General features: G+C 42.0%; 1 protein-coding gene across 2 annotated transcripts in view; it reads left to right on the forward strand.

The window, feature by feature from the left end:
- Positions 1 to 1,748: 1,748 nt before the first annotated feature.
- Positions 1,749 to 17,394, forward strand: part of BPGM (bisphosphoglycerate mutase) — a 40,104-nt gene continuing 24,458 nt past the window's right edge. Inside the window, exon 1 of one of the 2 annotated variants that reach the window (XM_054692678.1) lies at positions 1,749 to 1,862. The gene's annotated coding sequence lies outside the window, so the exon portion shown is untranslated. Of the gene's footprint in view, positions 1,863 to 15,928; positions 16,045 to 17,394 lie in introns of those variants that run through there. The other variant, XM_037513477.2, reaches the window with a different exon arrangement.

A 17,394-nucleotide genomic window follows, 5' to 3' on the forward strand; every position in this document is an offset into this window, starting at 1 on the left:
AGTGAAGTTGCTTGTTCCTATTGTAATTCTATATTTAACTTTTTTCCACAGAGGTGGCACCATTTTAAATTCCCACCAGCGATATACAAGGCTTTGAATTTTTTCCACCAATACTTGTTATTATCCATTTACCCATTTTTTAAAAATATACTAACCATCCTACTGGGTATGAAGTAGGATCTCATTCCAGTTTTGATTTCCATTTCTCTAATGACTAGTGGTATTGAACAGCTTTTCATATGCTTATTGGCCATTTGAATAACTTCTATGGAAAAGTGTCTATTCAAGGGCCTGCCTGGTGGCCCAATGGGTTAAGACACAACCTCTGAAGCTGTCCGCAGCCTCTGCAGCATGAGTTGGATCCCCCAGCCTGCCAGGAACCTACCCACATGGTGCAGCAGACCTCTCCTGACTCTCCCGCTGCTCCCCTCAGCAGTGTGTTTCAGTAGATCTGCCTGTTCTGCTCCCCACTCTGTCTCTGGTGAATCCTCTCACCCCCCCCACCTCTGGCTTGTACCCCAGCTTTTGTATGTATAAATAAATAAATCTTAAAAAAAAAAAAGAAAAGTGTCTATTCAAGTCTTTGCCCATTTTTCATTTGAGTTGTTAGTCTTTTTGTTGTGGCATCCTATAATATCTTTATCTGGACACTAGACACATCATCTATATGATTTGTAAATAATATCTCCCATTTAGATCTTTCTTTCTCTCTCTCTCTCTCTCTCTCTCTCTCTCTCTTTCTTTCTTTCAGAAAGGATGGTCTCTTTAATAAATGGTGTAGGTTAAACGAAAAAAAAAAAAATTCTTGAATCCTGACTTACACCATACTAGATAATTAATTCCAGATGAATTGTAGATCAAAATATAAAAATAAATAAATAAGGCTTTGGGGGTGAGAGGGTGAAGCCAGTCTTTTCATTTTCTTATAATGTTCTTTAGCATACAAAATGTTTACGTTTTATTAAACCCAATATTTTTTCTTTTGTTACTCGTGTGTCTTGGTGTCTTATCTAAGAAACCATTGCCAAATCCAGGATTTACCCATTTTCTTCTAAGATGTGGTTCTAGCTCACATGTAGGTTTTTGGTACAATATGATTGAGGTTTATTTTGTATATGGTGGTGAAGTGAGGGTCAAATGTCATTATTTTATTAGGAAAGGGACCATGTTCCCCACCTCTGCTTACATGCAGCCACCCTGGACTAGCCACTGGGAGGGAAGACAGGGCTGAGTGGCCAGTGGATGTTCTATGATATGGAAGACAGGTGGGCTCTAGACACAGCTCTCTTGCTTCTGTGCTCAGACCCATACCCTGGTGCTTCTGGCAAGGAGGAGGAGACACATGAAGAGAGACATATGGGGCTAGTGGAAGCCATTCTCTTGGTGCAGTATGTCTGTGGTTCCCCCACAAAAGTACCTTAGACTTTTGTTACGCTTTGAGGCCTCCGTAGCCCTGCTTTGGGCTGACACTGCTTAGCTGGGCACTTGCCCATGAAGGATGGGTAACTTGGGTCATTTCTTGGGACACTAATGTACTCTCTTCCCCCTCTGCGCTCACTAAATCTCTCTTGCTAAGATCTTTCCTGCTAAGATTCTGCTGCCTTTGTCTTTATGTGGCCAGTGGCAGGGTAACAGGGTAATCCCCAAGGAAAGGGGTGGTTTCAGGTTTTCTGCCCCACCCTAAGGAAGGGTGGAGCTCAGCAGGGAGAGGAAGGGAGAGAAGACTAGATAAGGAAGGAAAGGAATCTAGAAGGGGACCTGGAGGAGGCACATTATTTCTTGGCCTGGACTTGTTTTGGCGGCTTGGGGGACATGCAAAAAGACACTTGAAAGAGACAGAGACGTGGGTGAGAGATCTGGGGGTAAGTTGACAATGGCAGCCTTTACCTTGACTAGAGCTGTGATTTTGCTCTTTTCCTTCCACACTTGTCTGGCCCCTTCTGCCCCTCTCCTGTGGGTCCCCTCCAGAAGGTACCTGTGGCAGGCTTTTGGGCCTCAGCAGCCTGTCTTTGGGCCAGCCCTTTTGGCTGGGCATTTACTCACAATGGGATGGGTAACTTGGGGGATTTAATTGAAAACTATTTGACTATATTCTTTCTCTTCTCTTTATTGCATACTAGTTATATTAAAGTTATTTTCCATTGAAGGTCTTATGCACTGGATATGTTTTGTCTTGATGCAGCGAGCAGGAAGGGTTGGGGAGTCCAGGGGTGCCCCTCACCCTGCCCTGTAAATAGCAAGGCTCTATTTTAAAGCATGGCCCTCTTAACTTTGGAGTCTCTGTCTCCCCCACTCAGTCTCATGCTAACTGTTTTGCATGTGGATATTGTGAACTTGTTTTAAAATTATGTTTTCCTTTTTCTAAAGTGTATTCTTTTAAAGTTCCTTGGTAGTGCCTTTCTTGGTAGCTAACCCAATCGTGTTTATCTAAAAATGTCTTTATGGCTCTATCCTTGAAATACAGATTTTCTAAATTCACAAATCTAGATTGACAATTATTTTCTCTTCAGAACTTTGAAGCTGTCATTTCATTGTGTCCTGGCTTCTGTTGTTGCTATTTTTCTTGAAAAGCTTGATAACTGCCCTCCTTTGTAAATTATTTACCTGTTTTCTCTGCTTTGAAGATGTCTTTATTTTTGATATTCTGTGGTTTTACTAAAATATAGCTGGATGTGGCTTTCTTTTATTTATCTAGTCTGTCTTCGACTCTTGTTTCCTCTCTGTAGATTCAAGTCCTTTCATCAGTTTTGGGAAATTTTAGCATTTATGCCTTCAAATATTGCCTTTCCCCCCCCCTCTATTGTCTCCTTTTGGAAAGTCCATTAGTTGCTTTAGGGCTTACTCATTACATCCTCCATGTGACCAGCCTCTCATTGTCAGCTCCTTGTCTCTGCATTTCACAATCTGAGATTTCCTTCACATCTCTTTCTCTCTTCACTTGTACATATTCTGCTCTTTAATTCATCCACTGAGTTATTAGTTTCATTAATGATATTTTATTTATAAATGTTCTAATAGATTCTTTTTTTGCATTTGGTATTTTTATTAAATTCATATCTTGATTCTTTTCAGTTTTTAATGCATGTTTATTTTCTTTATAGATTTATGTCCTCTACTTATTTTTATACTCTAATAATTTCCACATCTAAATTTGCAAAAATTTAATCGTGGTGTAATTGTGCTCTCATTTTCATTTATGGAATATTTGTTAGTTTCTGATTGGAAATTATTTTTGATTGTTTTTCATCTTTGCAAATCAGAAGACCTTAAATAGGGATTTCCATTTGTTTCTTATTTTTAGGGAGAACTATTGCTCTAAAACTGCTCCAAGATCTAGCTTAATGAAAGAGTTTCACCTTGCAAAAAGTCCAGGCTGAATCTTCTTTCTTTTTTTTTAAGATTTATTTATTTATGCATACAAAAACTAGGGTACAGGCCAGAGGTGTGGGAGCATGAGAGGATTCACCAGAGACAGAGTGGGGAGAGAACAGGCAGATGGACCGAAGACACTGCTGAGGGGAGCTGCGGGCGAGACAGGAGAGGTTTGCCACGCCATGTTGGTCACCTCCCTGGCTGAGGATCGAACTCATGCTGCAGTGGCTCCAGATAGCTTCATAGTACTATGCTTAACCCCTTGGCCACCAGGGAGGCCCCAGGCTGAATCTCCTAATCCTACTGCTGGTGTAGACATTTTCCCTCCAGGCAGTCCTAGTCTTTTCATTGTTTAAACTGTTCATCATTCCAGTTTTAGCTGTTTCCTTTTCAATATTTGGTCTATGGGGATATCCCTTATGTCAACTCTATTAAAATTGCATTTGAAATTCATCTAAGTTCTAGTCATACTGTAGTGGGACAGTCATTCTATTTAGTCCATCATAATAAAGGTTGTAAAAAACATAAGAAATATTTTAATCTCTAGCAGTTGAAGGTTATAATTTTAGAAGAAACAAAGAGGAAGTGAGAAGTAAATAAAAAGCTATGCAAATGTGTTGAATAATGGGATTGACTTTCTTGAACCATGATAATACCAGGCAGGATGGCAGAATAGATGGAGACAAGTTAGTTATAAATGGGGCTAAAATAACTTGAACCAAATTCACTGCAAATAATGAAAAAAGAAAAAATGTTGTCTTATATCTGTCTCCTTAAAATAAATCATATTTTCAGGAACTGATACGCTAATGAGAATAAGGATAATATTTCTTTTGTACTGCCCAGGGCTATGACATAAAATAAGCATTTATGTACTTTGTGGGATCTAGTACTGTTATGTTAAGAAGATGTTTAAGATCCCGAGTTTTACTTCGCAAATTTACATACAAATAAGTTGGATTGCAGTCTTAAGTGATTTATCCTGAGGTCATACAAGCTGGCAGAACAGATTGTGGCTTCGATCCAAAGTCTCCTCACTCCAGGCCATGCTTGTATATTACACCACACTACACCATTGAATTGAGTCAATACGAATTGTTCAAATATGTGGCACTGCAAATCAAAAAGAAGGGGAGAAATTCTCTCTATGAATCGTTTTCCTTCTTTTATTTTTACAGAATTGATGACTTCATGCATGATCGTGTTTGCTGAAAGAAGTGCATATTTTCTATGAATATAAATTCTCTATTGTGTATTTTTTATTTATTTATATTTATTTATTTATTTATTTATTTATTTTTATAGAGGCATGTTTTATTTATTTATTTGTTTGTTTGTTTTGTTTATACATGCACTGGGTACAGTCAGAAGCGCGGGAGGGTGAGAGAATTCACCAGAGCCAGAGCGGGGAGCAGAGCAGGCAGAAGGACCGAAGTACACTGCTGAGGGGAGCAGCGGGTGGCAGGAGAGGTCTGCGCGCCATGTAGGACCCTCCTCCGGTGGCCGGGGAGCAGCCAGGGATTGAACCGGCGCCGCAGAGGCCACAAGCAGCTTCGCAACCCTGCGCTCAACCGCTGCGCCACCGGGGAGGCCCTATTGTGTATTTTTTTAAAAAAATAATTTGCCATATAAGGACAATTTTTAAAAAAAAAATTTGTTATAATAGTTCAACTGCTAACCTCAGTGATTAAGTATGGGTAGTGCCCAGGAGTAAATAAGAAACATAGTTCTAGTTAGAGCCTAGGAAACAGGTGGTTTGTGTTTCAGGAGCAAGAAATAAATAGCACACGCGATAAAAGAGGATAAAAGGGAAAGAAAGAGTTGTACATGTGTGAGATGGGTCAGCTGGGATCTAAAATTCTAAAAGATGGATTGCTTATCTGACTTAGGGAAGTTTTTTATTTTTAAAGATTTATTTATTTATTTATATAAGAACTGGGGTACAGGCCAAAGGGTGAGAGAACTCACCAGGGACAGAGCAGGGAACAGAACAGGCAGACTCACGAAATACACTGCTGAGGGGAACAGCAGGAGCGACAGGAGAGGTCTGCCGTGCCATGCCATGTGGGACCCTCGCCAGCCAGCTGGTTGGGATCGAACTGGTGCTGCAGAGACTGCGGACAGCTTCACAGCGTGGCACTCAGCTGCCTGCACCACCAGGGGAGGCCCTAGGGAAGATTTTTTAAAGGCGAAGACTCAGTGCACACTTTGCTTTTCCACTTTCTTTGAGGGTGAATCTTAGTAGAACTAGATTGGAGATTCTTTTTTCTTTTTTTAAAAAAAGATTTATTCATATATGCATGCAAGAACTGGGGTATGGGCCAGAGGTGTGGGTGGTGAGAGGATTCACCAGAGACAGAGTGGGGAACAGAACAGTCAGACTGACCTAAATACACTGCTGAGGGGAGCGGTGGGTGAGACAGGAGAGGTCTGCTGCGCCATGTGGGTATCTCCCTGGTCGGGGATTGAACTTGTGCTGCAGTGGCAGCGGATAGCTTCACAGGTTGCGTCTTAACCCCTGCGCCACCAGGGAGGCAATAGATTGGAGTTTCTTTAGTAAATTACTAGTGGGAGGTTGTGAGGGGTTGCCTGCAGCACTATGGGCCCCCACATGGCTATGGGTCTACTGGTGTTTTCTACAATGCTACGAATCTAAGGGTCACAAGTGCAAGACACTGAGGTGACCTATGGAGGTGGGGTGGGGAGACAGGGGAATAGAAAAATGCAGCTTGAGAGCAGTGAAAGACAGACATATGTCTATGTAGGTAGAAATCCCCACAGTTCAAAGCTGGGATTAGTAACAAATCAGCTAGGAAGAGACTGCACTATTGGATTTACCACTTAAATAGCCTTCTCTGGCATGTGGGACTTGCCAGCTATGGTTGACAACTCTCTTTGGACTGCTGATGGTCGTATAAGGAAGTGATAAAAGATAGGGCAGATGCACACAGGCAGAGGTGGTTAAAAGTGGATACGGGCAAACTAATCAGGTGGTTATTGAAAAGAGGAAATGAAAGCAACTTGAACAACAGATGTGTTGTAAATATATTTGAGAGTTATAAGAGAATATTTAAGATTTTGGTGCCATAAGTTGAATGATTTCATCGGAAACAAAATTACCAAAATTCACTCAAGAAGCAATAGAAAACCCAAATAAATCAGGAAGCACCAGGTGGCATTGGAGAGTAAAATCCATGTAAGATGTCTACCCCCTCCTCTCCACCCAAAGTCCCCAAACTACAATGGTTTACTACCAAAAGGGCACTATCAAAATTCAGTGTGAAGGAAACCTGAGGTCAAAATCTTGCCATGAAACATTCAAAACCGCAGCTAGTTGCTCAAACAATATAAATGAAAACATCACAAGTAACTGATTATAATAGCCTATCTAAAAAATACACTAAGTCCAATTATATTTTATTTCAGGTATTAAAAAGAATGCTAAATACCAGAATACCTATAAAGGGATTGATTAATGAGTTTTATTAATAGAAAAGAATTTATTAGTAGATAAGGATAGAAGCAAATGATCAGGAGCCATAATTACAGAAGTCAGAAGCTCAAGAAGCAGCTAGTGTGGGGTCTAATCAAAACACATATTAATTAGACCAAGGGAATAAGAGGGACAATAAGAAAATTAACTATAAGAGCTGAGTCCATCAACTAGACCTATTTGGTGAGCTTTCCGGTTGTATTTTTGCCTTTGGGGTCCTTCAACTAGGGAGATCTTTTTAGCACAAATAAGTCAGCTTCCCCTGAAGCTCTCACAGTTGGTTGTGCTATCAGTAAAGCTGGAATTAAAAAATGTAATAACATCACAATTTATCTGTGGAGTTGGCGGGTGAGGAGAATGGTCATGTCAGCCCAGAAATTACAGCTGTAAGATGTTAAGATCTCCAGGGGGCTCTTAGCCCATCAACAGACCTTTGGGTTATAGATGCCGAGTGTGGGGGAGGTCTGCAGACAGCTCTGAGAAGGAAATCTGTCATTCCCTTGGTGAGCTGGGGCCATCTGCTTCATCTCTCTGAGGCTCTCTTTATGTCTCTGAAAATGACATAATTCTCAAGAGTGCCATGAGCATTAAATGAGAGCATGAGTTGGAAGTCAGCACAGGGCCTGGCACACAGTAAGACAGAGTAGCCCTCACCTTCTAGTATTTGAAACTGAGGCCCCTTTGCAATCTCTCACCTGTGCTTTCTCTTCTGACCACCAGAGAGCACATTGACATTGCCCTTCCCAAGTGAAATACACCCTCAAATTCCCATCCTACCAGAACTTCAGAAATCTCCCATGAACTTTGTCAGAGCAAACCAACCTTCTTGATAGGCATAAGCAGACTCTATCTGTATTCTTTTTATATATGAGTTGAGGCAGGAGAAGATGGGACAGTTCTTCCTTATGGTAGACGTTGAATTAATAAATGTAAAAGGAAAGAAAAAAGTATAAAATCACCTGAAGTGTGGCCTCCTTGGTGGCGTAAGAGGTTAAGTCTCAGCACTATGAAGCTATCAGTGGCCACTGCAGCACAAATTAGATTCCCAGCCAGGGAGCTACCCACATTAGAAGTTCCTAAACATTAGAAGACATACAGCAAATAATTGGTTACTTTTGGGTTTCATTTGCTGATTGTTACCAGATCCCATGCATTTCCGAACATTTTACTTGTTTTTGTTATTCTTTCTCTCCCTTCTTTTGCTCTTCTTTCTCCCTCATTTTTAGAGAAGGTAGAGATGCAACAAAGTACAAGGAAATAATACATGAGTTCAGGCAGAGAGAGAGGAGTGTGTGTATGTGGGGAGGGTATTTACAAAATTTACCATTTGGGGAGATAAAAAATGAAATATTTTGAATAGTATTTTGTTGAAAGCCGGTCTATTATTTCTACTTTGCCTAACATAAGTGGCCTTATGTACATGCTTAAGGAGTCAGTGGTGAAGAATTGGGGGTATTTGGTACTGACTGCAGTTCTCTGCTATGGCTGTCATGAGTCACAACAGACTGAGTCTCAGTGTGTCATCTCACCTGGAACCACCGTGCCTCGGCCATTATTCACCTTCTAGATCATCACGAGTCTGTCGATCACCAGCTATGAGAGTGACTTTGCTTCCTTGCTAACTTTTATGTCCTGTGGTTGACAACAGGTGATCTACTGTCCCCTTTAACTGCCCCTCTCAGAAAGATGTCAGAGACTAGTGAGGATACTCAACTGGCATAAAAAGACCAACATTGAGTTGTTGGTACTGACTGATGGTTTCAAAATTCGCAATATATTATTTATTCTCATTATTCTTGACTTGAAAACTTATTAGTAAGTGAAGTCATTCAAGGTAGTTTCTCTTTGATAAAGATTCAATGAGGATTCAAATGGGGGGCGTAGAGAGCTTGTCTCACTCATGTGGAAGTACAGATCTATGAATAAAGTAGAATACACATAATAGCACCTAAAAGAAGCTGTAGAATGATGACCCTCAAGCCACCAGAAAATATTCTGTTACAAAACTCTAGGAACTCAGGAAGGTTCTAAAATGCCTATCACACAAAGAAAAGGTATTTTACATGTCAGGGCTCAGTTAAGAAGTTTAACTATTTTCATCTTGAAATCGATTGCCTTTTGTCTGCTGTTGTGATTTTTTTATACTATTTTAGATTGCTGTTTCCCCCTCCCTGAATTTAAAAAAAAAAAACCCTTAGGCCTCATGTTATCTCAATTCTGTAGCATCTGTGGCCTGGCACTTGTTTTGACTGAGTAATCACGTGTCTTTCCCTACGTAGCGTGGCCCCTGCACCCTTATCAGCTAGGACCAGCCTTTCCCTGCCCTAGGAGGGCCTCCCCATTGCTTACACTGTTTTCTTTCTAGAAGAAAACAAGAGAAAATCAACACATTAATTTTATGCTATACATAAGAAATTATACTGGCTCCTGAACCCATTGCTGAAACATTTTTAAGTCAAAATGTATTAAGCTCTTTCCACATGTTGAGTTATTAAAATAATATATCTTCACAAAGTAGGGCCATTACTATGCCTTTTATACAACAGAAGAAATAAGGCAAGGATATTACATACGTGGTCAAGATCACATGGTTAGTGTGGAATTGAGCAGCATTGAAACCCAGGCCTGTTGGGCTCTAAACCACCCCCCCCCCCAAAAAAAAAGTACTGCTATATGTCTTTTGACCCTCTAAATCATATTTTTCCTTGGCTGGGTAATTATCAGTCCCCAGCATTACAACTGAATTAATGATTCGGCCTTGGTGCTAGGAAACGTGGATTCTTGTTTTGTGTTTTAACTACTTTTGTGATCTGAAGCAATTTTCTCGCCCACTTTGGGCCTCAGTTTTCTCATCTATAAAATAAGAGAGTTGATCATGTAATTTTCTGGTTTCTTTCAGAGCTAGCATTCTGTGTCTCCTCATACTATTTAATAGCATTCTTGGTTTATGTATAGATTGTATTCTATTTTAACAAATTCCTGAGGTTCAAATGCCTTGAAAGTTTTTAAGAAGACGTGTGTATTTATTTGTGTGACTGTATACATAATAAATACAGTTAAGGGGAAAAGGTAAAAGGATTTTAACCTCCTGCTTCTTGTTTTGGTGTATTCATTTATTAATATACATCAACTGAGTACTTAGTGCCAGACAAGTAGTAAACCAAAAAGCCACAGTTCCCAGGTATTGGGGGACCTCACAGACTAGTGCAGAGATACAACGTGTAATGTGGGGCCTACCTGGTGGCGCAAGGGGTTAAGCACAGCACTGGTGAAGCTATCCACAACCTCTGCAGCACGAGTTCAATCCCTGGTGAGTTCGATCCCTGGCTGGCAAGGAGTTACCCACCTGGTGCAGCAGACCTCCCCTGTCTAGCCTGCTGCTCCCCTCAGCAGTGTATTCAGTCAGTCTGCCTGTTCTGCTCCCTACTCTGTCTCTGGTGTGTCCTCTGCACCTCCGGCCTGTACCTCAGTTCTTGTATGCATAAATAAACAAATCTTTAAAAAAAAAACCAATATATAATATAAGTACCTTTGTGTAGGTTCTGTCAAAGAAGAGGTGGTGGTGCCTTGACAACATGTAACTAACATGGGAGATAAAAGCCATGCAGGAGGATCGAGGTTTCCTGGGGAAATAGTCATTGGACTAATATTATAGTTGAGTTAGATCCCATTACTATACCCACTAAGGAGTTAATAAGACAAGGGGGCAAGGAGGGAAGAGGGGAGCGAGAGAGGAAAGGGAAGAGAGAGGATACTAGGTAGGAAGATGCATGTGCAAAGGCCTAGCACCCACAGGGAAGAAGAAATAAGACTGATATTAGGAGCAACGAGAAGCCGCTGAAGTGTTTGAAGCTGGAGGGTGGGGGAAGGTGTATTAATAATGATGTCATATTATCACAGATATATTTTACCAATATCACCTTGTTTCCTTAGGAGAAAAAAGTGGATTCAGGAAGATTTGTTAGGAGACTGCTAAGAAAATGCAAGCAAGAGGTGTTAGCAGTTTGGGCAAGACTGTTGGTAGAGTGTGTGTTTGTGTGTGTGATGGGGAAAAAAAGGATTTTAAATGATGTGCTATTGATTGAAATTCTCATTAGATTTTGTCAAGAGGCTTTGACAGAGCATTGTATAAATGATACCTGCAAATAAGTGTTACTGCCTTTTAAGTGTCTTGTTGGGAGGTTACTCACCCTGTCATGAGGCTTCACAGCTTTGACCAATTCTGGAAAGTCTCTTTTAGAACTTCCTTCAGAACCAGTTTATGAGCCAAGCCAGAAAAATAGGCTTATTGCTGCGTATACAGGCATACTTCATAGATCTCCAAAGCTAGGGCACGAAGTATAATGTGCTGTAATTGACATAGGCTTTATAAGGACTTCCTTTTAAGAGCCTGACCTTTCAATGCCAGTAGTGAAGTCACTTCTGTAGGCAAACAAGCAAATATGTGGGAACAAAGCTCAGTCATCTGATTTTTCATCAAAGAATGAGGATATATCTTTTTGGCAAAGAGCTAGGCAAGTCAGGGAACCCAGAGGCAGAAAAAGTTCTTGGACAGTCAGTTCCTTTTTTAGAGGGCAGAAAACAAGCCTATCTTAGAAGATTGACAACAAATTGCCCATAGAAAGAAGGAGGCACTATCCATCAGTTGTACGGAGCAACAGGAAGCGTGGTGGGGAGAGTTTAAATTCCAACTTGGGTTCTCGAACAAGCCAGGCAGGCTTGGACAAATATTCTCTTGAAGCCTTGTTTCCCTAGTCTGTAAAACAGAGGCCTACAGGTAAGAGGCTTCATTAACAGAACCCTGATTTACAATGCCTCCCCCAGGCTTTCTCTTACTTCAAAACTTTTTCTTTAGTTCAAGGATAGGAAACCTGGGTGGACAGAGTCAAATGTCGACCCTCCGGAACTTTTCAGGCTCCCCTTCACTAGCTGGGTGATGCCACATGCCAGCCCAGAAGGAAGAATTCCAGGCAAATTTACCAGCCTCAGCAAAGGGGCACCAGAGCCTGCAGGCAGTGTCATGGGTTCAACAGACACCCCCAGGGCATCCTGCCCCCTAGGGAAAGAGGCAGCCCATTGAAATGCCTGACTCTTTTCAATAAACTGAAATAGCATCAATGCCCAAGAGTAGGAGATTGTGTGAATGGTGAGCCACATCCCTGGCACATTTACATGATGGGATTGGATATTGAGGGACATACAGGATAAGACTAAGTAAATGACACAGGGAGGTATTCATGATACATTAAGTAAATATATAGCCACAGCACAGTATCTCTACAATGGGGTCCAGTCTTCTTAAAATAATTGATTTAGAGGGAAAAAATAGCAGGAAATAAGAATGGTTCATTATAAATTCTCAGTGTTAAGACAATGGGTGTTTTAAATTATTTATTTTCTAAACCTTATTGAAATATAATATATAAAATAAAAATATAATATTTTAATGTTAATATATTTTATTATAGTTAAAATAAATTAATATGACACAGCTTTTAAAAAACAACTCCCCAGGATGCAAATTATCCTTTTTGTTCATCATTACAGAGAAGCAATGCATTTTCTTCCTGAGCCATGGAGGAAAGAATCTGTAAAAGGTATAAGTGCCTCTTGATTTTTTTTTTACAAGTTTCCCCCCCGCATACCACACTGTTATTTATTTTTTCCAAAATGTTATTTATTTTTTCACCATGAACTGAGAGTGGGAAAAAAAAATCAGCCTGGTTCTGTTCCTATCCCATGATGCTCAATATTGGGACTGAGAGTAGAGAAATTTCACTTTGCTGAGGCTGCCTTAACCAGAGGCTCCTGGCCCAGCAAAAGTCAGGACGGGGCCCTGTATCTTCTGGGCGTTGGCTTCCTGAGATTCGCCCTTCTGGGTAGCAACAAGATAACTGGAGAAATTCCTGCCCTGTATCCTCTGCCTAAGTCAAGGTCTCTGCAGGAAAGGGGAGGAAAACACAAGGACCAGACTTTCCTGAGTTCTTAAGTGTCCTTGTAAGTAGCTAAACCTCTTGACATTTATCACTGTGGTCATGGCAAAGAACACCTTCCACTGAGTGAATGCTTTCCAAGAGCCAGGTACACAATACATTATCTCATTGAATTTTCACACCGGACCCTTAGGTATTATTCCTGTACTATGGATAAAGTCATAGGCTGGAGGTTAAGTAACATGCTTCTATCCCCAGTACTGACCTAAGGGCCTTGAGAGATGCTGGAGCTATTTAGACATGCCTCCATTATTTTTCAGAATGTTCTGTGAAACAGAGGAGTCAAAGTTTTGACTCATGAAATAAAGGGACAGATAGCTTTAAGGTCCCTTCTGAGGGGGTACACAGTTTATCCATAAGAGCATTTACAGATGGGCTTTCGCTGAAAGGGCCCTGTATTCAGTACTCAGTACCTAAATGTCAGAGGCTGTGTGACTCTGACACTTGAGAATGTTTGTCTATCCTACTGGGTAGGTCAATGGTGGCTGCTAAACATGGGCCCACGCTCTAGACTATGGGTGATAGGTTTTCACTGGCCCTGAAGAAGATAGGACGGGGTGGAGACTAGAGATTAGCAACCAACCAGATCATGATGTATCCTGACATTGTTGATAAGAAGACAGGCCTGTACAAGGGATATAAAACCAACAAATTCTGGAGTTTTCTGGAGGGAGGGAGCCAGTGGCTCTGCCAGGGCAGAAAAGAGCAGAATAGCCTAAGGTCACTGGGTGGTGATTTGCTCTGAGGGGGACCAGCTCCACCCTACCTGCAAAAGGCAAGGAGCTCTTTATAAGTAGCTGTGAAATTATATACACACCAGTTATGGATACTCATATAAAATGGTCTTTTACTCATGTCTTGAATTAGACAATCTGCTACCAACTTTGAGAGGACCATATGTATTAATATCAACTTTTCAGTGTATACAAATAACAGAGACACAACATGGCCATAATAATTTGCTGCTTTTTCTTTTCTTTTTGGATGAAAGTGGGACTAGATTAAACATTGCTTGAGTAGGACAGTGAACTGTGCCCCTGAGTACCACTTGCTCTAGCAGCATGAAATTTATCATGATTGATTTTAATGGAAGTTAATTTTTTTTAAAAGATTTATTTTATTTATACAAGAGCTGGGGTACAGGCCAGAGGCATGGGAGGGTGGGAGGATTCACCAGAGACAGAGCGGGGAGCATATCAGGTAGAGGGACTGAAAGCACTGCTGAGGGGAGCAGCGGGTGAGGCAGGAGAGATCTGCCACACCATGTGGGTGTCTCCCTGGCCAGTCGGGAATCAAACCAAGCTGCAGAGGGTGCGGTCAGCTTCACAGTGCTGCACTCAACCCGCTGTGCCACCGGGAGGCCCGGAAGTTAATCTTATTAAAATTAGTCATCTTGGTATTTTTCATAATCGATTTTTTTTTTTTTTTGAGGAGGAGGAAGGGTGAAGGGAGGCAGCAGAAAAGGAAGCATTTCCCCAGAACTATGAATTAGCAATCTTGGGAGCCTTGTCTCAGATCTGCCCCCAACAAGCTAAGTCATTCTAAAATAATCTCTTAAACTTCAGTTCCCTCACCTATAAATTGAGATTTTAAGTGGCAGGTGATGTTTGATACTGTTAATGTTCTATGCAACAAGCTAGCATTCCATGAATATCTGGAACAGGTAAATGAAATCCAATGAGCAGGTACCTTTAGTTCCAGAAAATGTTTCTAAACGTCAATTGCTATATGACTCTGACACTCGTGCATGGGTGTGTTCATCCTAGGGTGGGCACTCTGAATAGGAAGCTTTGATGAGAGCAAATGGGGAAAAGCATAGGATTTGAAAGCTGCATTCCTGGGAGTCAAGACTGGAAGCTGCCTCTTCCAGCTGCTCTGACTTGTATTCTAGTTAATCTTGTGCAAGTTAATTTTCAAGCATCACGACCTGGGACCTATCAGGCCTGGATTGGTACTATCCCAACAGGTCTGCTCTTTAAGGTCCCAGGAGGAGTTAACCTTTACGAAGGCTAAATGAGATACAGCACAAACTCCTAAACAAGTAGGCGTTAATGAATTTAATAGAGCGTGTCAGAAAAGTAAAAACGTGGAAAGATTATCTTTTCAGTTTCTGTTTAATTACTCTGAGGACCTGCTTGCTGCTCACAAATCTACTGCACTTGTTATGTGAAGAAAACTCAGAGCAGGTCACTAAACCCTACCCAGACCAGCGGTGAGAAGTCAAGAAAGGGGATTTCCCCTGTGGTCAGGCGAACACACCATTTTCTTATCTTTCTCACCCACCCCACAGTTCTGACACTTAGGCTTCAAAGCCTTGTGGGGTGGCTCAAGCCTGCTTATTAGGAGCATATAGGGCCTCGTGCCAGCCCTCAGATATTTTCATAGGTTTCCCTTGTTCAGTTAATTGTGGGCTCCAAATTATAATTCTCCTGATTCCACTCCATACTCCCTTCATCTGTGCTCGAAGCTTTTAGTGCCTCCCATTTATCACTTTTCTTTCCCAACCAAAACAGTGTCAGGGACTCGCCTCAGGGGAATCCCCATAAAAGTACTAAGAGAAAACGGGGATGAGTTACTGCTCTTAAGTCGGACACTTTAAAGGCTTTCGCTGCAATTACGATTTAAGTCTTAAAACCACAAGCAAAGCAGCTTTCCCCTGCAGAGAGGATGGGCCGCCTTCATCCCCAGGTTGAAGTTTCCCATCAGTACAAGCAACAGCACCTCAGCACTGCCAAGAGTCCGCCTACACTTCTCCCCACCGGCAGGTGTTCCCTTTACGACCCCAAAAGCCTCCAGCACCCCGAGAGCCTGGAGCTAGCAGGCCTGAGGTTCTGCTGGAGCCGGCTTTGTTTTTCTGCTTCCCTAGACACAAGCCCGCCCCCGAGCGTCGAAGTCAGCTCCTTAGAGGTCCCGCAAAGTGCCCATCTCAGCAGTGAGCCAATCAGAACCTAGCTTTCCACCCCTGGGCGCAGAGAAGCGGAAAAGTCCTAGGTGTGTTCCTGGGAGGTGGGCGGGGCCACACGTGAGTGACAGTTCAATCCTCCAATAGACAGAGCCCCAGGACCTGCCCTTTTCTGGCTGCGGGGCTAGAAAAGAGCCGCGATGCCGGCTGCAGGGATGAGACCTCGGAGGCGCAGGCTGCTGGGCGGCCCCGAGCAGCGGTGGCTACTAGTGGCCTCTTGGCAGGTGAGTGGTTTTGCTTTCGACTCTTGCTGTTGGAACGTTGCCTTTTAAAGTGATGGAGTGTGTTATTCTGCAGCGCGGGAAGGCCAGTTCTTTTACTCCCCGGATCCACTTTTGGGGGGGGCATCTGGTGTTCATGGGTCCCCCCAACCCTCACTTACCCCCGGTCCTTCTCGGGTGACCCTTTTTCAACTCAGATCTGTCAGCTGAGAGAGGACCCAGCCTCGGTGGGGGTGTCTTGACGGTAGGAGTGAGTAGGGGTTGAGGGAGTGAATAACTCATCTTTCCTGAGCTGCAAGGCACAGTGGGAGGCAGAATCCCTTCCAGAGTTGGGGTCCTGGAAGAAGGCTAGGCTGGAGTTCGGGGCCATGCTGTATTTTCAGGGTGATGAGAGATCTGGCTATAGAAGTCTGAGGCGACAGGGAAAAATTTTGAATGCCATGAAAGGTATTTGCTGTAGGTTCATGCAGTGCTCAAATCTGGAATTCAATCACAGGTTCTTAGAACCAGTCAAAATTAAATAGAGCAGTTCTTTTTTCAAGGAGATGGGGACTGGATTGCTAGAGAAAAATGCAATGGAATGCATACTGGAAATAAAATAAGTGCCCAGTTATTAGCTAATTTAGTACAACTCCTAATCCCCTACTGCCTTTCTTCCAAATTATGGCTTGTGAGTGGTAGCAGGATGTTAACTAACTGCATACACACTCCTTAGGCATATACCTAAGCTACTGTCTTTTACCCATAGCTTCTAAGATTGCCTAAGATGAATGCAGAACACATGTCCATTTGTCTTCATTTTAAGACAGGGATTCGATTTTATCCATCTTTGTCTATGTTGCACCTCACACACACCACAGATACCACTGGCATGGCCAGTGGACTTTAGGGGAGCATGGTTCAAGCATGCTCTGGGTTGGAAATGAAGAAGCCTAAGTTTCGTTCTTGAAGCTGTTGCTATTTGTGTGATCTCAAGCAAATCATTTCCACTTTCTGATGCTTTAAGTTTCGCATCTTTAAAAAACAGATATTGCATTAGGGTATTTCTCAGGTCCATGCCTGTGTTAAAAGTCTGTTTTAAATTAAAGATGATTAGATATTTTCCACAAGTACATAAGCAAAATTTTCTTTTGGTCAGTTTCATACCAATGTGTTCTAAATAAAAGTTCCCAACTTCAAGGGTGGTACCTGTTCTTTTATGTCCTTATTTGAACCGTACCAAACCAAATGGATCGTTGTAGAAAACTTCATCATTGTATAGAATGACCACTGTACAGAAGTATCATGTGATAGAAAATGTCATTCTTAAGAGGAAACCACTGTAGGTATTTGGGTAGATTTTTTAGTCTCTCT

The sequence above is a fragment of the Talpa occidentalis genome, unplaced genomic scaffold (assembly GCF_014898055.3).
Source record: "Talpa occidentalis isolate TD23 unplaced genomic scaffold, MPIMG_talOcc4v2.1, whole genome shotgun sequence".
NCBI classification, from domain to species: Eukaryota; Metazoa; Chordata; class Mammalia; order Eulipotyphla; family Talpidae; genus Talpa; species Talpa occidentalis.